Genomic DNA, 16,118 nt, shown 5'->3' on the forward strand with positions numbered 1-16,118 from the left:
TGGGGGGCTCCAAAATCACTGCAGATGGTGATTGCAGCCATGAAATTAAAAGACACTTACTCCTTGGAAGGAAAGTTATGACCAACCTAGATAGCATATTGAAAAGCAGAGATATTACTTGCAACAAAGGTCTGTCTAGTCAAGGCTATGGTTTTTCCAGCGGTCATGTATGGATGTGAGAGTTGGACTATAAAGAAAGCTGAGTGCCGAAGAATTGATGCTTTTGAACTGTGGTGTTGGAGAAGACTCTTGAGAGTCCCTCGGACTGCAAGGAGATCCAACCAGTCCATTCTAAAGGAGATCAGTCCTGGGTTTTCATTGGAAGGACTGATGTTGAAGCTGAAACTCCAATACTTTGGCCACCTCATGCGAAGAGTTGACTCATTGGAAGAGACCCTGATGCTGGGAGGGATTGGGGGCAGGAGGAGACGGGGATGACAGAGAATGAGATGTCTGGGTGGCATCACCGACTCGATGGACATGAGTTTGAGTGAACTCCAGGAGTTGGTGATGGACATGGAGGCCTGGCATGCTGTGATTCATGGGGTTGCAAAGAGTCGGACACGACTGAGTGACTGAACTGAACTGAAAGGATTTCAACACACTAAAGTAACAGGTCCAATAATTACAGTATTTTCCAAAATCATTGGATGTTATCGTAAAGAATGAAAGTTGTTGTCTTTTAAATCATAGGTCAGTCTTCTGTGTCTAAATTCAACAGTGTTTTTCCTCGACAGTCCCAGTCTCAGTTAGTGAACCCCCTTCTTGTGCTTCTAAAACTTTTCCACTGAAGTACCTTGAAGAGCAGGAGAGAGGTGCTTATGTGACCCCCTTGTTCAGTCCTCGGTTCTGGAGCCACAACCTTGACTATTACTGTCTTAAAATTTTTCTTGAAGCTACGGCTTTATCCCAAAATTAGTGTTGATATTTTATTCTCATCCACAATATGTATGTTTGTCTTAACATGTGAGTTATTTGTCAGTTAAATTCCTTCACTTTTTCCCCTAAAATTTTCAAGCAGTACAGCTCTCCCTGGCCCACCACTGGATAACCCTAAAAAATCTGCAATAACACAAACATTGGCAGAGGGTTTTTTTTTAATTTCTTTTCTTCCCATTTTACAGATAAAAAACAGGTTTTGTAAAGTTTAGGCACTCATGCCAAGGTCATTAAGTGGCAAAGCCATTCCTAACCCATGTTAGAAACTTTTTGAGTTCTGAATCTATAATACACAGCCATGCTGAGTGTAAAGGCATCTTATTTTCAAAAGAAGTAAGGAGGTTAGGGTTTTAAAATATTCCGGAAAGTTAGTGACTATGAGTTATTCATGCACAGCATGCTTAGTTTCCCAGATAGCTTGGAAACAATTAATTTTGGATAAGCATGTAGGTTTTATGTAACTGGAGCTACTGGTGGTAATGTTTCATGACTAATGCATTTTGGCAAAAAAAAAAAAAAAGAGTAGGGGGCTAATTCCCTTCAAAAACACTATCTGGCATGGTAAGGAGGGGTTGTTTTCAGATTTGAACAGAGAAACAAAGGCTCTTATGGGAATCTTTGTTGCATTTATGGCACTTGGACAGACCCTTGAATATAACCAGCTTCATGGCCCATGTGCTAGTTCTGCCCTGAAAATCTTGTTTGTGGTGAACAGCTTTAAAAATCTTAAGTCCCTAAGTTTCATCATGAGGATTCAAGACCCAATTTTCTCTTTCTTAAAAGGAAAAAAAGAACCAGAATGGTGGGAAATTCTTTGTAAGTCCCATTTTATTCTCAGTTGTTGTCTCTCTTCTCCGTTGCTGCTTTGTTGGCATCTTCAGCCCCTGTGAATAAGCATGTTGGAAAAAAAATTATTATTATCATTATTAAAATAACTATTTCCTTTATCATCATTTTAGAGTCATCTATCTCTTTAGCAGACTACAGCAGCTAACCCAAGCTAGTATTGTAAGATACAAAATAATGTTGCTTGCATCAGTTGGGAATTTCATGGAATTTGCTTCTATTTGACTATATTTCCAGATAGAACCATGAGCCTAAGTGTTTATTTTAGGCCTCCAAGAAGTCATTCCTTTGCAATGATCTGTAGCCAGACTGCTCTCCCCTGGGACTAACCTGTATGACTAATTTGAGTAGGAGTGTGATAAACTTAGTCACCACTTAAAAAGAGGCTAAAAATACTTCCTTTTTTATTGTGTGTGTATGTTTTGTTTTGTTTTGTTTTGTTTTGCCTCCATATTATCTAGCAACACAGGGATAATCAGAAGGAGGTGATGAAGATTAGAGCTGATTGGGAAGGTTCTGAAAGCCCAAGAAGCATTTCAGAAGCGTCACACCTTTAAGCCTCAAGGGAGAAGCTTTGACCCCCAGCTTTTACGGTTTTGTTGTAAAATCCAAGCTGCTGAGAACACTATGTAGCTAATGGCTTTAGCAGAAGTGATTTTGCAACTAAAGATGGCCATCCCCCAGATTTGTCTTACTTCATTGTCCAGATCTAAAAATGATTGTTGATTCAACTTACAGTTCCAGTTAAATATTGCTAAAAAGTATTTCTTTTGAGGTTGCAGTCTTTTGATCCAAACGTAGTGAATGGAAGGAGGGCTTCCCTAAAAGGTATATTGGAGATGGAGTATATATACTGAGCTGGGGGTTGCAGAGGGGTGCTTGTCTTAACCCTGTTCTCCACTCACGGGGCACCTTGGACACAACTTTACTGTCCCCTGTTTCTTTAACTTTAAGATGAAAGATTGGACCAGCTCTTTGGTTTTCAAACCTTCTTCTTAAACCCTCCTCCTCAACAGCAGAGCCTTTTTTTTTTTTCTAGTGAAATTTTTTAACAGCAGAGCCTTTTATTTTCAAGTGAAATCTTTTCAGGACCCCAATACAGAAAACAGATCCAAGTGGAGATATTTTGTTCATGGAGTATACATGGGAAATCCTTCTCTGTCCTCACTTCTGGCCCCGAGACGCTTCTACTTCAATTTTTCTTTAAGCGCTCTTTGGCCTATGCCATTCTAAAATTCTAATTAATGTGAACTGAGCATTATTAATAACAGTGGGGTGTGGTTTTTTTTTTTTCACACAATACCCACAGCAGGGAAGAAAAACATGGTCTTAAATTTTAGCAGGATAAGTAGGTAAAAGATGTAATTCGTGGATGTTAAAGATGAGTACAGTCTACCATGGAACTGTTAGAATTTGTGGGAATTCACAATCGACTTGCTCTTCTTTCCCTTTGAATGCTTGGAGCAAGAATACAGAGAAGTAGATACATGACAGGCTTCCCAGATAACTCAGGGGTAAAAGAGTCCACCTGCCAATGCAGGAGACACGGGTTTGATCCCTGGGTCAGGAGGATCCCCTAGAGAAGGAAATAGCAACCCACTCCAGTATTCTTGTCTGGAGAATCCCATGGACAGAGGAGCCTGGCAGGCTACAGTCCATGAGGGGGTCACTAAAAAATCGAATATGACTTAGTGACTCAACAACAACAACAGATGCATGATAAGCCTTCAAGCAGTAGACGTCACTTCCTGCCATTTTCCGCCACATCCTAGTGCACAGACTCCTGTTTCCTCTTCTCTCTCAAATCCTAGGTCACCGCGTAGTTTAGAATTTTGGCCCCAGAAGGAGCTTTTCTTGTGTCCTTGTGTGTGTGTCTCTCTCTCTGGAGCAGGTCTGAAGTACTCTGATTTCTGCCTGTCATCTCAACTAAGACCTTGAAGATTCAATACCGAACTGATGTATAGGATTAAATTCTGAGCCTTCCAGGGAAGCTTTCAGAAAGCGTTCCTTTGCTGTTGTTAATTGTAAAATAAACAGATCTCCCTCCCAGGGATCGGAGTTTCCTTCCCCTTTGGTGGCCTTCCCTCTAGCAATGTAGGAGCTGCGAGGACCAGATTTACACCTACAATTCCAGACCAGCTGAGAGCTCCGACATGAGCTTCCAAGTTTACAACATTTCACCCACCCATGTACCAATCATTCCAGCCTTTTCTGAGCCATGGTCTTTCCCTGCCAGCAGTTTTCCCACTGATTGCTAGAACTATACCCTCGAGTCAGGATTTCTTCCCCAAAATTTTCATAGCAAATACCGTCTGGTATTTTCTATCAGCCAGCCTCTGTCCTAAGCACTGTAAAGGCGTCAGCGCATTTGGGCTCTTTGAGAATGGCCAGACCAAGGCCCAAGTGACAGGATAGGTACAGAGTTTCCAGAATCCTTCTTGGCTTGTTAGAGCCAAATGACTTGCAGACAGGCAGGGTGGGCAGGTCCCAAGTAAGCGTCCTTCGGTTAAAATGTGCAGTTTGGAGAATTTGGATTTTTTTTTTTTAACAAACAAATGAGCCACTTGAGTTACTTAAGTATGAAATGATTGTTTGTCAGGTGAAATTATTATTAATATATTATGTTAAAAATGATTAACAAGGGCTTAATTTCATTCCAAACAGATTGTGTCAAGGCGACTGGGCGCTGCAGAAGTACAGTGAAATATGAGCTTCTTGAGCCTTGAGTAGAGGCTGAGCAAGAGAGACCCCAGTTAGTCCTACCCTTTTCTAAACAGCCACAGCCATGAAACTTTCTTGACCTTTTCACCTTTCAACTTTGGTTGAACTTGGAAAGAAGACTTTTGAATTATTAAAAAAAAAGAGAGAGAGAGAGAAAAGAGAGAAGAAAAAAGAAAGGCAGGAGTGGGGGGGTGGGGAAGGTTGGAGGAGGAAGGTTGGGGGAGGCTGTGAAAGAGATGTGGAGACTGGGAGAAAAGGGCTGATTATATGTTAGCGTAACAGTAATACTAGGAAAATAATCCTCCTCTTGTGTATGAGTTTCTGCTACTGGGAGCCACAGGGTAATCAGCTCACATGACATACCCAGAGGCTAATGCTAGCCTGGGCTGTTTTTGAACACATTCAAACAAAGACTGATTATCCAAACAAGAATTTGGACTGCAGCAGTCGGACCAGTTAAATTATAGTTAGTAAAACTTGGCGCCTTGTGAGCCTGGAATGTTACAATTGCAGCTGGATCTTCGTTTGTCAGGCATTCTCACTAAACAATAAAAACCAGAGATTTTTATCTCCCCAGGACTCAGTTTAACTCCTTGAAGGCAAAGAGCAAAGTGCCAGCGCTCACAGCTTAGGCTCCTGGCATCGTGCATCTCCCATCCTGCCAGAGTTAAGGAGGCAGCGGCATTTTCGTGGGGTCTGGAGGAAAGTGAGAGGGTGAAGGCAAGTTGCTCCTTTCCTTAGATCTAGCAGAGAGAGAGAGAATCGTTGTGACTCCTTTATTCCTCTAATCAACATTTATTAAGTGCTACTGTATGTAAGTATCTCAGCCCTGTGCTAGCTGCTCTGTTCATATACAACTGGCTATAATAGATGGCATAAAATGCTCAGTTGTCAGAAGATAGCAAGATACTATGAGTAATTTAGTGAAGAGGAATGGGGAAGATAAAAAAGGCTGTTTGAAGAAGGTATTATTTGAATGGTAGGCTCGAATCTTTAAAAGTGACTCTAATGGTGATTTTATACGGAGGGAACCACACAGATTAAAGGAGTAGATACAGGAAAGTTGGATAGTGGCTGTGAAGGGAAGTAAGCAAAGGCTGAAAAAGTTAATTGAGGCTAAAAGTAGTTTGGGAATGTCAGGCCCAAGAGTGTGGACTTTAAACGTTATCTTTTGTTTTTACCTGTCTTTAATAATTTGCTATTCAGTTGCTAAGTCAGGTCCTACTCTTTGCGACCCTGTGGACTGTAGCATATCAGGCTTCCCTGAGTTAATGCATATTGAAAGTTTACCTTTTTTTGGATGTTGAGTGCTCATAATAATTTTCTGAGGAAACTGCAATTCAGAGAAACTAGTAACTTACCCAAGATCACACAGCCCATAAGTAGCAGAGTCAAGGTCGAATGCAGATGGACTCTAAACCCCCACTGCCACCTCTCAACTTCTTTTCTGTCCCACTCTCTATGCCTTTTAAGTCTGCTGAGTTTATGACCACAGTGCAGAATGGATCAGGCATGTTTTTATATGGAGGCAAGAATAGATTATCACCATTCTGGAGTTAGATGGTTCTCGTGAAAAGAGTCACTTTATGTGGATGATCTTTATATCAGAAGTCAATATACAGTTACCATAATCATCACTCTCAGTTGGTTTAAGCGTATGGGTTATAATTCCAAGCTCACGTGAACTGGAGTGTTTTTTCTTGACCAGTCCCATCATAATGAGACAGTCTGCTCTCCTAGTTGTGTGTAACAGTGGTTTTACAGTCGTACTGGGCTGACTTTGGCAGTCAAGGTCCTATGCATTTATGATGTTACCTTTTCTAAGAAACATATTTTAATGCCATGAATATATGGCTCCCCGTTCCCTGCCTCCACAGGGCATCTTGACCGTGTTCTTATCCTCTGCTGACCCTGCCACTGTCTTGTTTTCTTTCCTGTCCTCTTTGATATACTCTGTTATTGTAAGCCAGCCTTGTGGCTTCTGGGAGGGGTGATTGGCAGAGTCAGTCAGACACAAGCGCTGAAACGTGTGTCCCAGAGGTGGAAGCCAGATTTCCTCTCCCCGCCCTCAGGCCAACTCCTGTGATGGCTTCGCAGTTAGAAATAGCAAAAATCGAAATGGATATTGCAGATAGTCTGGACTGGCAAATAAGAAATCCAAATGCTTGGATACTTCAGATTTTTAAATTTACTTGTAGATGTTTTTAACAGTGGAAGCAACATAACCTATTTTTGAGTCAGTTTTTTTCTACATACAGGATAGGCTTACTCTTCTTAGGAAAAGATCAGGTGCTGATTTAGTGAATTTATTTTTGAGACGCAAAAGCAAGAGTGAATTAAATGGGTTACCCTCTTTTAGATAATGGGAGTTAATTTGGCACCAACATCCTTATTTAGCTTGGGAGCTGAAACTCCAATACTTTGGCCACCTCATGTGAAGAGTTGACTCATTGGAAAAGACTCTGATGCTGGGAGGGGTTGGGGGCAAGAGAGAAGGGGACAACAGAGGATGAGATGGCTGGATGGCAAGACTGACTCGATGGACAGGGAGGCCTGGCATGCTGCCATTCATGGGGTTGCGAAGAGTTGGACACGATTGAGCGACTGATCTGATCTGATCTGAAAAGGGAATTTGGAGAGGAGATACTAGGATAGTTATATACCCAGGAGGAAAGCCTAGGTTTGAAATATTGACAGATTTGAAGGGTGGTTATTCATTTGCTTTATTTTTGTTATTTAATTCCGTTTGCAAGGCCTCTAGTAGATAGCTCTGAAACCTTTGAGAAAACTGTTGAAATTCCAGAGATAAGCTTTCTATAACTTCTGATGCTTCTGGAAATTTGGGTGGCCTAGTGATGAGCAATTCTTCCTTTCTGATGTTAATTATTTGCATTTTTATCAGTGGCTCTAAAATTGATATAAAAAGGGAACTTCGTTTACTTTGGGCAGTCATGTTCCAGGAGTAGCAGAGGACAGCATACTGCAGTTAAGATCTAGATCATGGTAAAAGTATTAAACTTGGCTTAAAGTTTTCCCTACTTAAAATTAAGAACTTAAAGATTTTAATCAAGATAAATTGTCTTAAGGTGCAACTTATTTGGGAGGTGATACTACTTGGAATAGTAAAGACCAGAGGAGAAATTGTGAGTTAATGTTTACTCTTTTATTACTATTTTAATCAAATGGCCTTACAACTTGACCTTTTCAATGTGAATATTTTTTTTTTAAGAACACTCAGGTATGTGAAGGCATAGCTATTGTGTTAAAGTTCACAGGCCTAAAAGTCTTATACTTAAATTTTAAACATGTATATAATAAAAATATTTTGATTGGGGTTTTCCATTAGGACAGTTACATTCTCCTTATGACCTACATTTTGGTGTGGCTATTTGGATGTTTGGAAACTGTAAGTAACCGTATTACCTCAAATAATAATAATAGTAGGAGTAGTAGTATTCATAGCAAGAAGAATCATTTATTGAATGCCTACTCTGTGATAGACACTGTATATGCATATTTTCTTACCCTCACAACTGTTCTGCCAGGTAGAATAGTATTTTTAAGAGAACTGTGTCTAAGAAAAGATAAGTGATTGGGACAGGCCTCGAACCCAGGTTTCTCTGACCCCCAAAGTCCATATTCTTTCCGCTACATCATGATGTTTAAAAAGGACCGAATTGCAGCTGATGCTTGTTTAAAACTTACTTGTTTTAGTGCACATCCCCTAAGAAGTTCAAGCCCGATTTTATCTCATTCAGTCGACCACATTCATTTACCTGTGTCACAAGCCCTGGGACTAAATTTTAAATTAAACTCAAACTGAAGAGCATCTTAACTAAAGCCTTCCCCTGAAAGAAGCATTCTTGAAAGGTACCAAGGGTTGTTGTTCTTAAGGCGGTTTTGACGAATCCAAGGGCAAAAATAGGCTAGCCATTTGATTAGATTTCAATATGCCACTCTTACTTGGGAATTTTCCTGTATTTGGGCAGGAGAGGATTCTTGCCATGAGAAACCATCAGCTCCCTCCCCCGCAACTCTCACTCGCTGTCTCTCACCCGCCCTTCGGAAGAAGCCAACACGAAATTGCAGTCCTTTCTTTGGGGGCCTCTCAGTACAACAGACACACTGAATTGGTAGATTTGACCTTGGAGGTTTGACTATTTGGAAATGATTCCAGAAGTCAATGAGGAATTTGCTGTTGCTACTGATTTACAGGTTATGTGTGGAAGCGAGTGGCAGAAGCAGCCTGTTTGACCACTCTGCCTGCACTGCCCTTTGCTCTGCTGTTCTCTGCTTGTCTTGTGTCAAGATTTAATACACACACACACCAGCAACAACAACTTAGCCATCTCTGTGCTAATAACAGAAGAGAAAGTAAATAAGCCCAATAAAACAATAGTTTTAAGGTAAAAACAGCTTAAGCATTATACTTTTCCTCCTACTAATAGTAAACGCATAGGGTTTAAAAAAGGTTTCTTGAATAAATGCTTAATTTGGTAAGAAATCTAAGAGCCTTCATGATAATGCAGTGAGATTCAGTGTATGTCTGTGTTTTAATTAAAGGAGAACGCTTTCCCAGTGACAAGTAAATCTAGAACCAGAATGGTTCTTCTTATTCAAGATTAAGAAGCCAAGAACATGAAGAAGACAGTATAAATATCAGAATTTGACCTAAGAGACTCTTAGATATGTCCTGAATAGCCCTAAGTTGCTATACCTGTTAACACATAAAGACGTTTAAAGTGGTGTTTTAGTAACTTTCATGTCTTTTTGGAATCAGTCCATATTTGGTTAATGTTGCCAGACCCAAGACCCAAGCCCTCCTCCCTTTGTATTTTTGATGCTTTAGCCATGATGAGAATTTTCTTACTGACTTGCCCATCATGCTTAGACCCTTCCTCCAGTTAGAAAGACATAACTGGGGAACTTGCCTGGCAACACAGTGGTTAAACTTCAAGCTTCCACTGCAGGGGGCGTGGGTTCTATCCCTGGTCAGGGAACTAAGATCTCACCTGCCTTATTTTGTGGCCAAAAAGTAAAACAAACAAACAAAAAGTTGGCTCATGTGTATGTTAAGAAAGAGAAAGACATCACCGAACACAAGTCATAGCAAAGAGCAAAGGCAGAACCTGGACTTAAAGTCTCATGAGATGGAAAGAGCCTGGGATTCAGAAAGCCAAAGGAAAATTTACCTTCAGAACCTCGCTTCTGCCGGTCAGCCTGCTCCTTCAGAGGTTTATCCCACTTTTTCTGAGCTAATGTTGACGAGAAGGAATAGTTTCGATCTCAGTTCTCCAAAGATTATTGCATCTCTCTCTGTCTTTACAAACTAATCTCTAATCCCAGTTTCTTCCAGACAGATTGAAAACTTTATTTATAATCTCATATAATGGGGTGCATACTATCTCATCATTGGATGTATCAGGATTTATTTTTGCCAATTCTTTAGAAGGTAGTGTCTTTAGAAGACAAAATCAGTTTTCAGCAGGTTAAAAAAAAAACAAAACTAAGGAAAGTCCATTCAGTTTATAGAAGTCACATCAGCAAAGGCATCAGTTTAAAAACAGGGTGACTAGAAGTTAGCAAAATATGTGTCATAAAAGAATAAAAAGGTAAAATTCAGATGATTATTTTCATTTAGTATTAAAACTGCCTGATGCTCACAGACTTCTTTGACTCTACATTTTGCAAAACAGGATATACAGGGACAACATGGTGATTTTTAAGACTGAACTGAAACTCCATTGTATTTGTGGTTTCACAATTTGTCTTCCTAAATGCAGTATAATGAACTAAAATTTTAGACAATATTTAAGCAAATATTATTGATAAATCAATAAAATAATTCATTTTAAAAGATGATACTATTGGATATCAGTCAGTTTTTCTCTGATTTTCTGATCAAAATGTTATATGTCCAAATCAAAGTTATAGAAGTCCTCTGACTACTATTCAGTTGGTTAAGACCGTAGACTAATGTTACAACTATGAGATGTTGGGCTACCATAAAAGCCATTCCTTACGGAGCACCTAAATTTAGTACTTTTAAAAAATGATAGGGAAAGTCTCATTGAAAGAAAAAAAAAAATTAGCAGGAGATTTTTAGGTACCTCTTATTGCCTAGTTGTGAAGGCTGTGAGTCATGGGGCCCCTGTTTAGAGTCTAGAGGATCTAGGATCTTCATGGACTCAAAGTAACATCAAAACTGGAAGCCCTCCTCCTCTGACTTGTCTAAAGCTCTGAGGGTTCAAGTGATCTACTCACAATGACTAACAAGGCTGACATTTAAAATCCCAGCCTTCTCACACCCAGCTTTGATCTGCCTTGCATGCCAACCAGGGGTTCTTTTCCATCCTAGGAGAACCCTGGACCTACCATGACCCTAACCTGATCAGAAGTGGCGTTGTAGAGATGGTCAAGTCAGAAATAGGTCTAAAATTGGTTGAAAGTGGTCCCCGAGTCTCTCCTTCCACTCCCAACACATCTAAGGATGTTCTAGGAGTAAGGGGTACACTTAGGGTGTGTGTGTACAATTTTCCAGTATTGTCTTAGTTATTTATTGATATATAACAAATCATCCCCAGGTTAAGTGGTAGAAAACAGGCATTTAATACCTTACAGTTTCTGTGGGTAAGGAATCTGAGAACATCTGGCTGTCTCTAGCTCAGTCATGTCCAACTCTTTGCGACCCCATAAACTATAGCCCACCAGACTCCTCTGACCATGGAATTCTCCAGATAAGAATACTGGAGTGGATAGCCATTCCCTTCTTCAAGGGAATCTTCCCAATCCAGGGATCAAACCTAGGTGCATTGCAGGCGGATTTTTTTTTTTTTTTAAACCATCTGAGCCACCAGGGAAGCCCTGGGGTTGTGTATCCAATAACATTTTGGACATGGTTCACCTTGCATGGCCTCACTGGAGCTTGCATACCTGAATTACACCAGCCGTTGCACGTTAGCTCTCTTGGTTGGCAAGAACATTTCCTTTTCTTTTTTAAAATGCAAGTCATGCTTTCATTTTAATATAATATCAGCCATTCGGCCTTGACATAATTTTAAATGAATGCGGCTAGTTTCGCCTTTGAGTATGTGTGTGTAGCATAACTTAATTGACAAGCAATCATGACATTCTCTTTGAGGTTGATGTTATCCCATCATTCAGAGGCCCATTTTGGTTAATTTGTTTTTTTCATATAGTTTCTGGTGGGAAAAATGCATTGCTCTGGTACTGAAATTAACTTGATTGAAATATCTTAGACTTTGTCATTTTCCAGTGGCTCGAGAGGTTATTTCCCAAGTGTTTAATTTTTTAAGTACAGTGTATATTAATTTAACTGCTACTTGCTGACATTCATCATTCTGTAGAAAAATTATCAACTGCATGCCTTGAACAGATTTTTATTTACACTCCAAATTCCCACTCTGTGCAGGGTTTATTTAACTTTGAAGGTATCATGTAAATTTGATAAAGATGAGGTTTTTAAAAACGTGTACCGTTTATTGATTTGCTCAATATAATTTTCACATTTTTCTTTATAAAGTATTCTATAATATATCTGCAAAAGGAAACACTTAAAGACTAATGCAATCTACAGGAACTGTTCAATCAGAAATAATGAGTGGAGAGGTCACTTGTCAAGAGCATATTGTTTGAAATACTTACATTTAAGGGTTTCCAGTCTTTGAGGTAACAGAAGTTCTTCCATGAAAAATAGGGACTGCTTTGGGCTTCTGAATTCTGTACAGCATGTCACGATTTTTGCTCCTGGGCTAAAGATAGAAAGTAAAATAAAATGTTCTTTGTCCATTTAGTTATCCTTGACTCCATGAAATTCTCCAAAGTAATTACTGGTGACCACAATACCACCTACCAGCAAGAACAGCATTGACCCTGTGCCAGCTGCCTTATTGCTGACCACAGCTGCTCTTGAGTATAGCAGATGTTTCTCCTTTTGCCTTGCCAGTAAAATTTTATTGAGCAGTTTTGCAAATGGAGAGCAGCATACTCTGCCTGAAGAGCAGCCAGAGATCTTCGCCACCTAGTACAATAAGGTTAGATTTCTCCTCTGGACCAGGAGGCCCCCACTCCTAGGTTCTGTGCAGCCTACCTCTCAGGCCTCGTAAACTGCAGTCCTCTGGGGTTTGCTTCCCTACCCACCCATGTAATTTTCCCAAAGGAAATAATGTTGGAAGAGCAACCACATTTGTGGTTGCATCTTGCTGCTTTAAAAGGCTGTCACATTAGAACTTTGCTCCTACCCGTTGTGGGTTTGCAAAAAGGAGTTAGGGTACTTTGTCGGGATGTTTTGTTAGGATGCTTCTGTGAATTTTTCCACATCTCTTTGGTTTGGATGTTGACTTGGAAATGTCTTTCGAATTAGCTTCTTTTGGAAAGCTTCCTGCCTTCCTGAGCACTTCTTGAATCCTTGCCCTGTGAAGGCAGCCAAGGGAACTTCTGATCCTTCTTTGTACCTGTCATGGATGACACCCTATTTGAGTCTGAAGTCCTTTAAAGTCCTTTAAAATATTTTCAAGTTCTGTATTTTCCTCTGGATGATTTAATACAATTTTTCTCTGTGCTCCTTGTAAAGGAATAGATTTTGGAGTTGAAGCTGACACTCTTTTTTTTTTTTTTTAATGCAAATCTAAAGTGCCTTCCCTGTAATGATTCCAGCCTATTTCCCATGAACTTTCAAAGAAATCAACTCATAAAGATTATGGCAATTGAGGATCCAAGCATCAGATTGTCATGAATTCCCACAGAGCGCTGGGCCTGGGGAGGACAGGTAAGATATAAGATCAGAGGGCAAAGGCTGTATGGTGAGAATTTGCCTGCCCTGTGCTTTCTTAGCAGGAAGGAGCACTGACCTGAATCCCTTAGTGTTCATTCCAGGAGTGTGTCATTGTGGGAATTTATCTAGCCCACTCTGTGGCAGATGACCAATCTGATAGCCTGACTTCAAAGCTCCTAACACATATGATACCAAGACTTCATTGAATATTCTATGTGGTCCTTATTAGGATACCTAGGTCAGGTTGAGTGACTGCTCTTAGATCTCTCCGTCAAGAAGTTTGAAGCACATTTAATGCTTTATACCACTTGGAGTAGTTTAAAGTAGTCGTATACTCTCAAAAACTTGTAACAAAACTTGATTCTTCTTTGATCTTAAAAAGAAGAGCTTTTGTAGATTCCTTTTGCTACTTTCTCTGCTACTCCTGTAAAAATGTATTTTTAAAATAAGAACCTTGACAGCAATATCAGCATTGCTAGACTGGTATTTGGCACAAGGCTCAGGCTTTTTTTTTTTTTTTTTTTTTTTTTTTGATGTTCCCAGAGCAGAGTACTCTTTAAACTAGGATGAGAAAAGTTAATTTTAATCCTCCAAAGGCTTATTTGCTAGCACAAAAGGTCATGAAACACACCCAAAAACTATATTGCTGAGATCTTAAGGAGAGAGACAGACTCCAGGATCCCAACATAGAATCATGTCCCTGGCTGAAGAAACAGTTTGTTTTAGGAGCACCGATTAATTCAAAAACAACTGAACGGAAGGGCTTCCAACCTGTCTCAAGGAGAACTCTTGGTTTCACATTGTATCATCTCAGAAGAGAATCCTTTGGAAGCGGTTGTAAAATGGTGGTAGAAGAAGTTATTTCCAAGGATGTTTTTAAGTAGCTGTTCTCTGTCCTGTCTTTTTATAATTATTACCCTTTAATCTGTGATCTGTCTAAAGAGAGAAAGGCCTGCCGTATCTAGCTGATAGACCCCTGGAATACTAAAATGTGATGACCCAGTTTTTCAAAGCTTTCTTTTGAGCTGATTTCTTAGAGTATTAAAATGTCACCTGCCCCAAGGATTAAGAATCCAGAAATTGAATGAGGCAGGCTTGAAGAGGATCAAAAAATAAGGTCCTGAATAACAGCATCCATTGTAGAACTAGAGAGAGCTGTGGAATGGCCTGGCTTTCCCATAAGGAAGGTCGGGTTTGCTTGGTGGGTGTTTTAGGACATTCATGCCCTGGGCCCAGCTGATGGCTTTGCCTCCTGGTTGTCAGCGCGCAGCAAGACCTGAGTAGGCCTAGTTGTTTTCTCCCCCTTAGCCCATATACGAAGTAAAAGACTATTGAAGCGAGGGTAGGAAAGAAAACTCCAATTTAAACTTTCAGTTGTGATAGATTTATAAACAACTGCTCCTTCACATTGTGGATTCTGACTGACATATTATGAAAACAGAGCCTGCTAAGCCATTGCAAGAATTCTCCATGTGTTGTGCAAGTTTTGATGGCAAGGAGACTGAGAGAAAAGCTTGTTTTTCATTAAAAAAAAAAAATTGCTTTAGAAGCTAAGGTTGTAACTGAGCACCACTCTGTACTGTATCAAGCCATAATATCCAGTGAGTCATGAAGACATTAGGGAAACGCTGGAGACAGAGTAAGAAACATTGGAGTTAATGTTTGAGATAAGAAAGATGACTATCTTTGAAAAGAAACTGCAATTAAAGGGCACAGGCTTCCATTTTCAGATAACTAAAGGGAATTCCTCCTAGTGGTGCTTCCTTTATTCAGCAGTGATCATCCTGTGGTGGGTGAAGAGCCAGGCAAAGAACTAGAAGCCGGGTTTCTGAGCTCACGTAGGCCGCGAGACCTCGGGTAAATAACTTGCCCATCCCGGCTTCAGTTCCCCACCTGAAAATGAGTGATGGACCACGTCATCTCTATGAACTGTCTGGTCCAAGCAGTCTCTTTTAATCTGATTTTGGGGACATTACCTTAAATTGGATGATCCTGGAAAGTTTTATCAATTGTAGTTGCCGTTGTGGTGCATCACTGAAGACACTTAATACTTGGACCACTCGGAAGACCCCTGGCAAATTCTTCAGTTTCCTGCTGACCAGTAATCCGGATGGCCAAATGTCCCCACCCCCCAGCCCTGCTCCAGGAAGCCCTGAGCTGAGAAAGGTCACTTCATTTCCTGTGAGCCTGTGATTCAGGTTTATATCGTTGGTCCATGAGCTGGGCGCTGTTCAGCCAGCTGGAGGGTGGGACAGTGGGCACCTCAGCCCCTTAGACTCTTGTCAAGTCACCTGGTCTTCCTGGCGTTTGTCAGCTGGTGGAGAGGCCAACCCCTCCGTTAATTTCAGGCCTAATTCTAATGAATTTGGGATTCTTTGCTGAAAAACAGACTGGATCTTGGTATGGCCACGACTCTGCCCTTGAAACCTCTGGGCCGATGACGGATATGTTAGTCTCCTGGGACAAGGCTGTACAGTTGAGAAAAGTAGCAAGGGCATCAGATCTCTGCGGGTCATCTGGCCCCCATAAAAAAGCAAGAGCAACTGGGAAAAGGCTAGACTGCTCGGTTCCCAGCCCTACTGGATTATTAGACAAAGCCATCCACTCCATCTTTGTTTATAGAACTCATTTTCAGGAACAAGTGTTTTATAGTGAGGTGGAGGTTGTTAAGAAGCTATTTATAATGGAAGATCTCAAATATGTGAGCCCCGATCAAGCTCGATCTAAGGCAACTTTGCATGGTGGCAGTTCAGGAGAAAAAGGGAGAAAAGGATAAGGGGGGAAAAACTAATAAAAATAGCTGAGATCACTCAACAGT

General features: G+C 40.5%; 1 protein-coding gene and 1 long non-coding RNA gene across 10 annotated transcripts in view; one reads left to right on the plus strand and one right to left on the minus strand.

Moving 5' to 3' along the window:
• Positions 1-16,118, plus strand: part of BCAS3 (BCAS3 microtubule associated cell migration factor) — a 595,190-nt gene that overhangs the window by 449,460 nt on the left and 129,612 nt on the right. The gene's annotated exons all lie outside the window — the stretch shown is intronic.
• LOC138992147 (uncharacterized) lies at positions 1,263-12,687 on the minus strand. Its single transcript, XR_011468061.1, has 3 exons — positions 12,380-12,687; positions 12,172-12,278; positions 1,263-1,823 (listed from the first exon to the last, which is right to left on the minus strand). It is a non-coding gene; the product is annotated as an uncharacterized lncRNA (long non-coding RNA).

The sequence above is a fragment of the Bos mutus genome, chromosome 19, assembly GCF_027580195.1.
Source record: "Bos mutus isolate GX-2022 chromosome 19, NWIPB_WYAK_1.1, whole genome shotgun sequence".
NCBI lineage: Eukaryota > Metazoa > Chordata > Mammalia > Artiodactyla > Bovidae > Bos > Bos mutus.